The 14,365-nt window shown below is 38.6% G+C and overlaps 1 pseudogene; it reads right to left on the reverse strand.

The window, feature by feature from the left end:
* Positions 1–1,171: 1,171 nt before the first annotated feature.
* LOC149024355 (exopolygalacturonase-like) lies at positions 1,172–13,373 on the reverse strand (annotated as a pseudogene).
* Positions 13,374–14,365: the final 992 nt, after the last annotated feature.

A 14,365-nucleotide genomic window follows, 5' to 3' on the forward strand; every position in this document is an offset into this window, starting at 1 on the left:
TGTTGGTTTTTGAGTAATTATAGGTGTGTTAATCCCTTGATTCCATTTGGTAGTGGCATTTTCGTACAATTTTTTTTTATGACAGCTATTGTAGTATATGGAGTTCGTATGAGACTTGAGATGGTTGATTCTAAGCATGAATATCAAGAGGTTGGGCTTTAGTGGAGATGATTAATTCACTTGATTTCATTTGGTAGTGGCATTTTCGTACAATGTTTTTTTTTTTATGAGGACTATTGTAGTATATGGAGTTCGTATGAGAATTGAGATGGTTGATTCTTAGCATGAATATCAAGAGGTTGTGCTTTAGTGGAGATGATTAATTACAATTAATACTAAATTGCAAATGAATATATTTTTCTTTTCCCTTTTCTATAGATAAACGAGTGGATATATTCGCAATGCCAAAGTGACGCTTTTTTACATCTTTTTTCTTTTTTTTAAGGGGTGGGGTGGGGTTAATAGATTTAATTCTCTAATGGGATTTGAGACAGTTTGGGATCTATGCATGAATATCAAGAAGACCATAAGTTGGGTTTTAATGGAGGGGATTCATTGCAATTAATATTATTATATAATTAGAGTAAAAGACTAATTAATGAGCTAGTACAATAACAATTTTTTACATAAGTAACCAAACCCTTTTAGCGAGTAATTGAGGGTATTCTAGGAATAAAAATGTTATCATCCTCCATGAGTTCATGCGTTTATAAAAGTAGTATGTTAATATGATTTACTTTTGGAAATCGAAGCTGATCGGGTGCAAAGTAAAGTGAAATCTAATAATCAACTTCTAAATTATTTGATGTTATTTATATTGTTTCTTAGAGTAATGAATATGAATTATTAGAAAATTTGTTTTTTAAGTATGAACATTTCCCTTCCGTTCCTTCAATTTCCTTGCAACGCAGGGAATTGACCATCAAAGATTGAATATTTAGTAAGAAATTAAATTTCAATATATTGAACTTTGAATCAGAAGTAGTAATATAGGCAGGTAGTTATGTTTTAATGGAGAAGGTGTCATATGCTTTTCTCCTTCCATAGTTTCTCCTTTGCTGGGGTACTTGAACCAAACACAACTAGATACTCCAGCTTGAGGAATCACTCTTTAAAAGCAATTCATAAGAAGCCAATTACACGGATGTACGAGAATCAAAATTGAATGGACTCAAAAACACGGACTTGGCATTTGAACGCCCGAGGTAACCCCTTTTGCATTCTCACAAACAGAGGTGCTGTCACCATCACTTGATGTCAAATCAATATCAACGAGCTGTACTCCTTCGCATGGTACGGCTTGACTACATATGAGGGCAACTGCTTCCTTGGTGGCGGATGTACCCTTGATGTTCTTGAAAAGAATGTCCGTGAGCTTCACACGTGAAGGCTGTGCATTGGGTAGGGTTAATAAATGCCATTAGTAATCTTAGAGACAAGGTTTACAAAGCCAATATATAATTACCAGCCTTCAAGTGAAAAAGACGAGGTAGAGCAATCAGGATCCTCTCCTATGACCTCGATCGACCTACCTCCCTTCTATCAAACACAAAAGGGGATGGTTAGACGAACATACTTATGCCAACCTAGACAAGGTGAGCTCACACACGAAGTCTAATTGGGTGGGGAGCATATATGTATTAACTTGATGAAAAGAGAGTGATTCTAACAAAATGCTAATTGTGCTTGGAGAGAGACCGTCAATGACTCGTACAATCAAATTGGGTAGTATTTTGTTGATGTCACATTATTTTACTCGTTGGGCTCATCGAACTTACCGAGGAGTCACACTGGTTCTTGTCACAATATTCTTGGTTGATGATGATGGGGTTTTTCACATTTTTCATGATAAGATCCTCAAATATAACATTAGAAACTTTGTTGTCTTCTGATGCTGGCCATGTTTTGATCCGGACGCCATTGTCAGTTCCAGTAAAAGTACAACTCTTCACTGTGATACCGTTCACTTCCTTTTCATTTTGATATCTCCCAAGGCTTCCCAAGCTGCAAAACAAAGAACAAAACTTGGAGAAAGCCGTTTGAAACAATTTTCATCATCCCTCCTTTTCTTGTTTCCTTTTTTTTGGCGGCGGAGGGGGCTTTGAGATTTAACCCAACCGTAGGAGCCTTAATCTAATACCTAGCCCTGCGTAACCCTGCTAGGGCCAAGCGTAAACTTGACCCAGACCAACCCTAGAAGGGTTTTCCCAACAACTGCCCACCCCTAGTTGACCTTGATTATCATGCACCCATGTAGTCATGGAACTTGCAAACCCATTGCATCCTACTAGGGCTAAGCCCAAGCTTTAATGCCCATAATATCATGGAAATAACAAAGCTCATCAAAGCCCATTTATATCAAGCACATGCTTTATATATGATGAACCTAGCCCACACCTAACTTCAAATACAGGCCCGATCTAATCCTATTTGGGCTCAGGGTGCTTGTGCTAGTTGCTTTTTCTCTGACACCCCTTTATTGTTTCAGATCTGATGTACTAATTACTAGGAGATTTATCAAAGTATTTAGGCATGATTAATATGTCATTACCTGATGCCATGACCTGGTCCACAATTCACATTGGAGACTAAAATGTTGGAAGTACCGTCTCCGACAGAAACACAATCATCACCGGTTCCAATATTACTTGTTAACGGTGATGCCGCGATGAGTCGCCGATGTGCACACCGTCGGTGTTTCGGCTCGTCGCAGGGGCTTGGATATTGATATCATGGACGGTAAAGTCACTGCTTTCAACAATACCTATGTGAAAAGCCTTACTGTTGATTAAAGTGATGCCGCTTAATGATCCGCCGGTAATTTTAAAAAGGCGCAAGGTCTGCAACAAAAGCGAAAGTTCAAGAAGGGAAACAAATATTAAGGATCCAATTGTTTCCATGTAAAAATACAATAACTCACTGATTCAGCCATTTTGCAGTTTGAATTGCTATTGTGATCACAACTACTGCCCCAAGAGGCTTCTCCTTGACCATCCGAGAGATCCAGTTCCGGACCCAATGGTGATGTCCAGCTCGTTTAGACTATCAAATGTGATCCATGACTCGGTAGATCCCGAGGAAGTTGGAGCTATTAATTTGCCGCTTATCTCAACACGAGGAGATTTCTTGTTTCCACAAGGACCACTAAACATGATTGAAGTAAGAAAGTAGTCACCTTTTGGGACCAAAAGGCTGGATGGTTCAGTAGATTTACATGCAGCGGCCCATGCATTAAGGAAGGCCTTATTATTATTTGTTTTCCCGTCGCCAACTGCTCCATACTTGGTGACATCAAACACTCATACCCTGTGAATCATCACCCGGTGGCGGCCCGGAGCATCTCTCGGTGCGGATGCTGGTGATGGCGTTCCGATCGGAGTTTCACCTTTCGAGGTTCCTTTTTTATGTTTTGATTTGAGAAGCCGAGTCTCAATAGTTCTAGCTTTAGCCACCCATAGAAGGAAGCCTAGTAAACATATTAACATAAGAAGCCTGCCCGAATCCATCGTTGATTTCTCCTAAGAAAATAAAGACTATAAGACAAGTGAGAAAGGCAAACGAGCTAGGATCATAAACAAGGATCAGGCAGAGCCTTAGAGACCTTGCTTGGGACGAGAGGTTTGGTTGATACGAACTCCAACAGATGTCTAGTGGACTCCGTTCAAGTTGTAACGCTTGTGGGAGGGAGTTGATATTTATGCTCTGAATTTCCATCCATATTTGGGCTTTACACGTGAATTTAGCGAGAGAGATCTTAACTCACTGTTCTTGTTAATATTAACTGTGCGGTAAGAAATCCACATTCAAATAAGGATTGGCTGCCCTTTTCTTTAGGAAAAAGAATGAGAGGAAGAAAAAGAGAGTAGGTAATATGTGGTTCTTTGGCTTGTTAGTTTGGTTATGCTGTTTCGCAGTTTGTTTTTCTCTCTTTTTGAGTGAGTGGAATAATTTCTTAATGAAGGTTCTTGGTCAGGGGATTCTCCCTCAACTGAGTATACCACTTGATAAGGAACTGGTGAGCGATGGGTGTATTGGGGGAGTTGTTGTTGCCAGTTTGAGTGTTTATTTTTCCTTGTAATCCTTTTTATCCCCTTTTCATAAAGATGTTTTATTTATTTTTTGTAAAGAAAAAAATAAAAGGATTTATGTTGGTCTATGGTCTGGCTTTATGTATAGATGATAAATTTAGGAACTTGGATCCGCTACACTGCTGGAAGGTCACCACATAATGGTGTTAAATTTTCAGTTATTGTTGATGTATTTAGGGACTGGGTCCTCTATGGAGCAAAGTAAGTAACCAATCTGGCAATTATGGGATTACCCCAATATAGAAGCACACACGGAAGAAAGATCCTAAATGTCCACGGAATGATCATTCAATTATTGTATAGAAGAAGCCTTACACATACTTAGTATTTTTTTTTGTACGAGACATGTTCAATATTTTATTTGTTTGTTTTAGTGAATATATTAACTTGTTAAATAGAAGGTTAAGATGATTTTGTTTGGCTTGGGTTTCCCTCCAAGTAGGGGATGGCCCATTACTTGAGTTATCCCATGTGGTTAGTTTGTTTTTCTGTTAAGAGGTCCAAAGGGGGAGAAATTGCTTGTTTGGATGAAACAATAAAGGAAGGAATCCCAAAATAGAGAAGAATGAGCTCAAGTCTTGTTTTTGTGTGTGCCTTGCGCACATGGCATTCGGGACGATGTAGGCCAAGTCTATCGGAAAGCCGACGTAGAGAGAATAGGTGACGTGTGCCTCCATTTGATTAGAGGGATTGGGCATTGAGTTTCGCCATGAAAAATTGGGGTGGTTTCGCCATCCTGGGTTGTAGGTATTGGAATATGGATCATTGCCCAGTTTAGAGACTCCTTGGGCTAAATGTGTATGCTCCTTAACAAACTCAGGATATTGTGTAGCCAAATAGCAATCGGTGACATAATGGGATAGGCTAGAACATAAAGCACATGTTTCAATCTGATTAGGTGGAGAGGAACTTGTAGGAAGTGGAGATGGGGTTTGTTGTCCTAATGATAAGAGATGGTCCAATTTCTTTGGTAGCAAGTCAACCTTAGTGCTCATCTCAATGGTAGGATTGATCTCATAGAGACCACTCATCTTTGGTTGCCCAATGGATGGAATCTCAGTCCTAGCTGCTGAAGCATGGTGTTGGGAGTTTTCACTAAGGGTCTCAAAAAGTTCCCATGCCTCATTCTCATTCTTGTGCATGAAAGTCCCACCACAAGAAGAATCAACTATTTGCCTATGTCGGTCTCTAAGGCCATCATAAAAGCATTGAACCAATTTCCATTTAGGAATAGCATGGTGGGGGCACTTTCTTAGTAATTCTTTTAGTCTTTGCCGAGGCCTCATGAACTGTTCTTCTTCTTGTTGGGAGAAACTCTTTATCACTCTCCTAATGCTATTGGTACGGCCAATGGGGAAGAACTTTTTAAGGAACTCTTGTTGCATTTCTGCCCAATTAGAAATTTTAACATTGTCTAAAAAATCAAGCCAATGCATAGCTTTATCTCTAAGGGAGAATAGGAAAAGAAGTAACCTTAAAGCATCAACTGAAAGGTTTTGACTTTTAACCATGGAGGACAACTCTAAAAACTTATCTCAGTGCTTATAAGGCTCTTCATTGGCAAGTCCACAAAAAGATGGTAGCATTTTGAATCACACTAGATTTCATCTCATATTGAGCCGCCTCTATTTCAGGCAACTTAATACAGGAAACCGGAGTATATATCGTAGGAATGAAATGCTCACTCAAGGGCCTCATTGGAGGCTCATAGTTTGCCATGGTTCTTTGCCTTCTAAGGTTGGCCAAAGTCTCTTCTAACTCTAAGTCAAGTGGAGTCAACTCAAGGTATAGGGACCGACGACCATGCATGCATTTAGAAGAAGAAAAAAAAAGAAGAAGCGAAATAAGTAAAATTAAAAGAAAATAAGTATAGCAAAAGGGAGAGTTTAGGACGTAGCTGAAGCGCAATCCACATGATCTTTCGAACAAATGTTACACATGTGGGATCTGAGGGATGGGATTTTTAAAAATTAACCTAAACAACCCAATCTAATGCAAATATTACAATTGAAAAGTCCTAAATACAATTATATCTAAGAAGAAAAGATAACAACCTAATCTAATTATCGAATTGCTACTCTTGCAGTAACCTATAAAACAAAAGAAAAAGAGATTAGTTAAATAATCAAAGACAAAAATTAAAAATTAAAAACTCTAAAATTTATGCCTAATTGACAAAAATCAATCCTAGCAACCGTGCTTTGGTTCTCCGGCAATGGCGCCAAAATTTGATCAAGTCGCTAACCAATCAAAAATAAAATGCTATGCTAATCTAGCAAGCAAAAAGTACGGGGTTGAACTATGGGGAAGTAAAAGGCTAAGTTACTAAGATTGAATTTAACACAACCTAATTTAAACTAAATCTATTAATTAATGCAAAAACTTAAACTTTGAATATTTGAAGATTTTGAATCCCCAATGCTTTTCCTTAACCAATATAACTCTACACTTCAAAGTAAATTAGGGATGGACTTCCTAGATATGCCCTATCTTCGCAAGACTATCGTCCTTCGTGGAAGCTTGGCACGCTTAGTTCGCTGAGCTATAGAACATCTTTGGCCAAACTCAAACACAATCAACTAGAAGAGACAGAACAATGAAATTAATGAAATCAACATGGTTCATCTACATCCCAAAGAAAATGATCTAGCTACTCATTATCACAAAGATCATAAGAAAAATAAAGATGAAACATAGGGAGAGAGAGAGAGAGAGATGTGGTCATCTTCTTCAGCAATGAGAGAGATGAGAGCCGCGTTCGCCGACTTCTTTTCTTCTCTTTGGCTGGCTTCTCTTTTATGTCTCCCGCACACAATGAATCCCCTCTTTTTACCTGTATATTTGACCTCTATTTGTTCGGATTTCGGAAAAACTCAAGACTATAAAGTTTTATATATTTTCAATATCGTTCCATAGTGTCTTGAATCACCACAATCCAAGCTCATACGAGAGAGATATGCCAAAAATACTGAAGGTATGTCTATTTACCCGATTTTCAGATTTTTTACCAATTTTGTTCCTTAGACCTCCACCTATTTCCAATTTGACTAAGATCTCATTTTTCATGATTTCTTGGGCAGCAAGATTGAATGCCATGATTTAAAATCCACCAATATCTAATATATTTGCCAACTTTACTCCATATAATCTCTAATATCCAAAATCACCTTATTCCTGAAAAATACACAAAAATACTCAATTAGCTCTCTTCAATTAAATAAGTATGGGGAATGTAAATCAAATAAATAATGGTAAATGCATGCTTATCAAGCTCCTCGTGGTAAGTCGGGTTCCACAATGCGAGAGGACCTTGATAAGCTGGTGGAATAGGAAGAGTGGGATGAGTATCTTGGAGGTAGTGTTGAAGGTAACGCGTAATGGAATGGCAAGGGACGAAAAGGGCTACTTTGTGCACAAGAAAGAGATTTTGGAAGAACACGTAATATTCTTTGGAGAATGATCAAGTATGGAAGATGTTGAATTGGGTGTGGTAGGGAAAAGCTAGATGACACTTCAACCAGTCATCTCTTATGCCATATTTAGAGAAGAGAACTGCCAAATTATCTTGATAAGTGGTTACGCATCGGCTGGTGATAGTGCGACGGGGGATATCACTATAAATTGTTGGAGGTAGGTTGGAGAGATGAGGTGGTCCAATGTCGTCATCGAAGGAGATTTTCCATTGGGGGAATTCGGAGGTGGTCTTGAGGACGAAACCCCAAGAGTAAATGGGAAAGCAGAGAGGGAGGGCGGTTGGATACAGGGTGGCTTCAAGGGTCTAGATAAGAAATCTGTTGGCACCTTATGTTTGCCTTTGACATCTTTTCTTGTAAATGACCATTTACTGAACCATTGCGCCCGTTTTAACAATTGAGAATCTGGAAGCATCCTTGACTTGAATTGGAGTATGTGGGGGGAATGTTGTCATATCCATTTCAATCTAGAGTGTATGACCAATGAGGTGGATTTGAAAATTTTCAATGCATGTTCCGACAGCAAGGATCTCTCTAAAGTTGTTATGGTATGACTGTTCAGCTGTAGTGAAAGTACCACCTTTATAACCACAAACCCGTCTTTTTCCATGGAGTTCTTCAAAGAGGATTGCTGCCCATAATTTGTCACTGGCATCTGTTTGCAAACTGCGGGTACCTTTAGAGGGGATTTCCAATGGAGGGAGCTTTTGGGCAATTTGCTTAATTCTCTTATGAGAAAAAGATTTCCCAAAGAAGATGGCTGATTTTTAGAGATACAATTATAAACAAGGGTTTTAATATAACCTTTGAACATATTAATGGTAAAGATAATTTCCTTGCAGATGGATTATCCAGATCCTTATTTGGAAAATAATTTGTAGGAAATAGATATGGCTGATTCCCAACCCAAAGATTCGAAGATACGGTCGGCCCAGTCAAAAGATACTTCTATCGAAGAGATTATAGCTTCGTGGTTAATACCGGAGCAGCAAAGATAAAGTTTCTCAGATGGGAAGTGCTATCTTGAAAAGGAAGCATGTACCAAAGAAGATTATGTATGGGCAGAGATATCTCTACACCATAGATGAAAGATTTCAATTCAAGGTTTTACTTGAAGTTGAAGAAGAAGATAGAACAATTTTAGATAATCTTTGGATTTCTCACCATCAGAGTGTCCAAGAACCGGATAAGAGCAAACGTGACTACTTCGGTTCGGTCATGAATTGCTTAAATTATCGATGAATATGGCTTACTCCAAGTCAAAATCCAGCTACAGATATTACGTTGTGTTTAAGGAAAGCTTCCCGAATTTACACACAATGGTCGGATGTCTCTGTTTGTATCGAAACTTTGACAAGCCTCTATACAAAGGTTATGTTGATCTTTCGAAGCTCGAAGGATGCCGGAAAACCCTTGGTATCAACTTCTACAAAGATCCCAAGATTGAGAAGTTGACCAAAAAGATTTTAAAGGCGCACTCATGGCATGTGATGAGTGTTCCATCACAAAGATGGAAATGAAAGATTTAACGAAACGTGTGAGATATACGAGACGGGCTCGCTCCGTCTTGTTGAAGAAGTTAACGACTTAAGGCTTGCAAACCGCAAGCTTGGCGGTGAAAAGACGAGTTAATAGCTCATTTACTTCGTGCCAAAGACCTCTTAGTCATGAATGAGTTGGAGATTATGACCTCATTTGTCAATAAACACAAGAAAAAGACAAATGAAGTTCCCAAAGATAATCTCACTACGGATAAGCAGTTGTAGAAGCTCTAGAGCCTCCCATCCAGCAATATGTCGATCCATTGATGAAATCTGGTGCGGTTAAAGCTACTATCGGTGGAAGATGGTGGACCCGTTCATCCGTTCTACAAGATCAGATGGCTCGTAGAAGGCCTTCAGAAGAAGTGAACACAACGAAGATCTGAAAGAATAATCATTGCCGAACTTGGAGATCGTCCGATTCCAAGATGGGTAAACAGATATGGACAAATACTTGGGCGAAGATTCAAGAAAAAGAAAGCGCTTGTTTTACGAAAAAATATGAAAAGAAGCATGATGAAAGTTACTACAAAGGCTAAAAGGAGATGTAGGTCCAACATCATGGAGATGATGGACGATGAACCCCGAGATACAATGAGACTATTCTGAAGTCATTAGCCTCACAAATGAAGATTTAAGTAGGAACGATTGTCCGAAAATACCGCCTACACATTTCCTACGTCATCGATGCCACAAAAAGATCTTTGTTACTATGCAAAGATGTTCTTGCGCAATCTGCGTCACCAAACACTATGTAACGTAAAGAAGATTCTTTTATCTTTTGTCAAACTATGTTTAATAGTTTTTGAATTTCGTTCTATCTTTTATTAAGTTATGTTTTATAAACTTTGAAGTCCGAGTTTATAAATAAGACTTCTTGTTACTAGAAATGCATCGAGAGAGAAGGAAAAAGGAGAAAGAAGCTCTGTAATAGTAAGAGCTCTAGTTTGTAATAGTTAGATATTAATAAGTATTATTCTCCAATATTCACTTGTCTTAAGAAGATCCAAGCGTGGAACCCTTCCTCCCAAGTAAGTTTTTTTCTTTAGTCGTTTCAAAGATTGGGCTTGTAGTAGTGGAGTAATTATGTATTTCATGTCATTTGCATGCATATTCGGGTGGATAACCGTGGAACATGCCTCGTGAGTGCCTCTGTTCTTGGTGACGACCACCACCGCATTCATGTAGGATCATCTGCATCAATAATCCCAGATGGTAGTTTCGGTGGATAACCGAAACTAGATGTATGCTCGATAGTACGAGTTGAAAGAGACCCAACTCCAGTGCTGTCTAGAATTGGTGAAAAACTTATGAAGCGATGTTAAATAATCCTAAGAATTATTCGAACTTCGGATGACTTTTATAACCCCGTGAAATAGTCGGTGAGGTGCGCGTCTGAAAGTCTTTTAAATCTTAAAGAATGAGTAGAGTTAAAGGACCCTATCCATAAAGCCGGGAATGGCTATGACAAGGGCTAAAGGCCTCGCGAGCCGTGAAGGCGTGAGTGTAAGTCCCGTTGTCGCAGTTCCTCAAGATGAGTCGTTCATGGAAGCCTCTCTTGGCCTAAAGAGACAAAGACCATTAATTTGGTTGGGTTACTCCTCGAAAATTTGAAATTTTCACTTGACCTTCACACCATTCTAGTTTGCATCCAAGCATTTAGAACTCAAAAAGAGTTGAAATCCGGTTGAGGTAAGCATGCACTCCTTGGCCCAAAAGGAAATGCAAAAAACATCCACGCTGCGTGCAACTTCAGCGGGCTTGCCATAAGTCTCGGTTGGTCGATGTGTATCGAGCCCTATGGCCTTGTGTTTTCGTCTATTTATTTCAGATATCTTGTTAAAATACTCAGAGTATAGGTCATATTTCATATAGGATTTGCATAGTTTTTGCATAGTTTGATCCGCGAACTTAAAACTTTCTGGATTACCCTTATATTGGTATATATATATATATATATATATTTTTTTTCATTATAAGCGAGGCCTCCTCCTTGATTGTAACCCTTACAAGGCGTGCTCTATATGTATGAAGCGCGCAACCTTTCTCTTATACGAAAAACCCACTTGGACCGATGATGTTCAAACCCGGACAAATTTGGACGAGGACAAAGTACCATTTCTTGTGAGAGCATTAAACCCATTGTCCATGGCTTGACGCCATTCGGATGTTCGTTTGCAATGGTGAAGTAGGTGGGTTCAACAATTAGAGGGCCGAGATAGATACGTAAACTTTGGGACGGTTAGTGCCATCGTGTTGAAGTTACCATAGGATGATGCTTGGGAGGAGGTGGAGGAGCGGTGGGTCAACCACAGGTCCTTGCGGGAATGGGAGTGGCTTGGGAAGGAGAGGGCGAAGTCAATGTACTATGTGAAGGGGAAGTAGGTGGAGAGGATGGTGAGTTTTGGGAAAGGATGATGCGGTAGGGGATGGTTGAAGCATGCCAATGTATAATGCACATCAAGATCGGTAGTGATCGTAAGTTGGATGCACAACATGCGTTCAAAACATTGGAGAGATTTTTGTAGTATAGGGGTGGGAAACGGTGATAAAAAATTGCTTTAGTTAATGCTTATTGCCAAAAATTCCAAGGTACGGGCATGTGCATGTGGCTAGCCTAATCTTTACAATACGACGAAGTCCGCATTCTGCACCTCCCTCCTTCTCAATTGAAGGATAGCGTGTAACACGATGTGCAATACCAGCTTGGTTAAGAAAGTGAGAGATTGTTGGGTACTCCTCGCCCAATCACTATGGAATCTCTTAATTTTGCGGCTCAAATTCATTCTCTACCAACATTTTAAACTTCTGAAACACAGGAAAAGCCTCATATTTAAGGGCAATTGGAGACACCCAAATAAATTACTAAAAGCATTAAGAAACAAAACATAATAACGATGTCCTTCTGTATAGGAGAAGGGCCTTATGAACGTGTCTGATTGCTGGCGACAATCAAGGGCCTTATGAGCCATTTATTGCAGATCTGACAATATGTTTCATGCATTAGATGAAGGATGAGCACTAGAACCATGGTGAGAGTGGGAGGCAACATCGTCTGAAGAGCGGCTGGCTAAAAGATCAATGAGATTCCACCACGATAATTGCCAAAATGTCCACAATAGCCATGGCGACGGGAACCATTTAACAAGCATCGTTGCCAGCAAAATTATGTGACCAACTACTGCAAGCCATATTAGCAGTTGCCTGAGGTATATTGAAGAGAGTCGAATCATCTTTGAGTCGGAGCACTTGAGTCAAAAGCAGACTACGAATATCACAATAAGTTACAGGGATGACACAAGTGGAGACTAAGCTAACAAACACAGCATACTCTGGACCTAATTAATTCTCTTTCTTCTTCTTTTTTTTTTTTTTTTTTTTTGGGTTGTTGTTGTTGTTGTTGTTGAAGAGTAGACTAATTTCATTGCTAGAAAAATGCCTAAAATCCAGATTACATGCCTCTAGAATCCAAGGAACGGATATGGGCAAAACTAGCTCTGTCGTACAAGTTAAGGCCTTGCGTGGGAGAGAATCCACAGCCAAATTGGACTTTCTCAAAACAGGAAATTGTTGTTGAAGGATTTTAATAGTTTTAATTCTTCTACTTCATTCCACTGATCATGAAGAGAGATTAATTGTTTTTTTATATATTCTAGAGTCCTTTCACAATGCCATAATGAAGTTGCATGGGTCCTTTATGCTAATACAATTATCTATTTTCTAAACTCAAGGGATTGGTTCAATTGCAACACCAGCTTGGCCACTGGTTGAGGACCATGAATACTAAAATCCGGATGCCATCTCTGCAAGTGAATAAACTGATTTTGCCACCTTCCGTTATCCAAGACGCTACACCTCTAACATATCTCCCTCATAAATGAAAGAAAAAATTATAAAAATTCAACCCAACAAATGTTAGTCCACCCCCGAACTTAATTTTCAGGATTTCCTTGCTAGATCTCACTACACATCCATAGAAGTAAGTCGAAGATTGGATCTGTTGATCAATGAACAATGAAATTGGATGCTTTGCAATTCATCATACTCCTGTTGGGGTATCATAGTTCTCCGATAAGAACCAATATGCACAGGAGATGGGAGAGAGTCAATGTTAGGGACCCTTGGATTTTTCCCACAACACCAACATATGACTTCTTCCCTTCCCCACCACCAGCACCTCCATTACCTGCCTCCTCAGGATGTTTCAAACATTGGAACACAGATTCTCTTGGAGCCCCCATGTCCCTCGGAGCTTCTCTATCCTCACACATTATTCGAGTTTAATAAAATTCAGGAGAAGATTTCTTCGAAAAAGAAAAGAAAAGAAAGTTAACTAAATTTCCAATAAGGATTTCTTTTTGAAATTGTGGAGGAGGCACAAAATTACTTTGAAGATATTTTTTTAAAAGGTAGTAAATAAATTACCAAGAATATGTGACCGAAAAAATGAAAAGAAAATAATAGGTAAATAAATGATAGGTAATAAGAAAATAAAGGTATTTCAATTAAAATAGAGGATAAATTCATCAAGTTAAAATTTTCCATGAAATAGGAATATACGCACTTTGTATAACTAGTAAAGTACTACATGCAATGCAAGTGAGTTTTTGTTGGTTTTTGAATAATTATAGGTGTGTTGATCACTTGATTTCATTTGGCAGTGGCATTTTCGTACAATTTTTTTTTATGACGGCTATTGTAGTATATGGATTTCATATGAGACTTGAGATGGTTGATTCTAAGCATGAATATTAAGAGGTTGGGCTTTAGTGGAGATGATTAATTCACTTGATTTCATTTGGTAGCGGCATTTTCGTACAATGTTTTTTTTTTTATGAGGACTATTGTAGTATATGGAGTTCGTATGAGAATTGAGATGGTTGATTCTTAGCATGAATATCAAGAGGTTGTGCTTTAGTGGAGATGATTAATTACAATTAATACTAAATTGCAAATGAATATATTTTTCTTTTCCCTTTTCTATAGATAAACGAGTGGATATATTCGCAATGCCATAGTGACGCTTTTCTACATCTTTTTTTTTTTTTTTTTAAGGGGTGGGGTGGGGTTAATAGATTTAATTCTCTAATGGGATTTGAGACAGTTGGGATTTATGCATGAATATCAAGAAGATCATAAGTTGGGTTTTAATGGAGGAGATTCATTGCAATTAATATTAATATATAATTAGAGTAAAAGACTAATTAATGAGCAAGTACAATAACAATTTTTTACATAAGTAACCAAACCCTTTTGGCGAGTA

This window comes from Hakea prostrata, chromosome 2 (genome assembly GCF_041222555.1).
Source record: "Hakea prostrata isolate BN-2017 chromosome 2, UWA_Hpros_2, whole genome shotgun sequence".
Lineage (NCBI taxonomy): Eukaryota > Viridiplantae > Streptophyta > Magnoliopsida > Proteales > Proteaceae > Hakea > Hakea prostrata.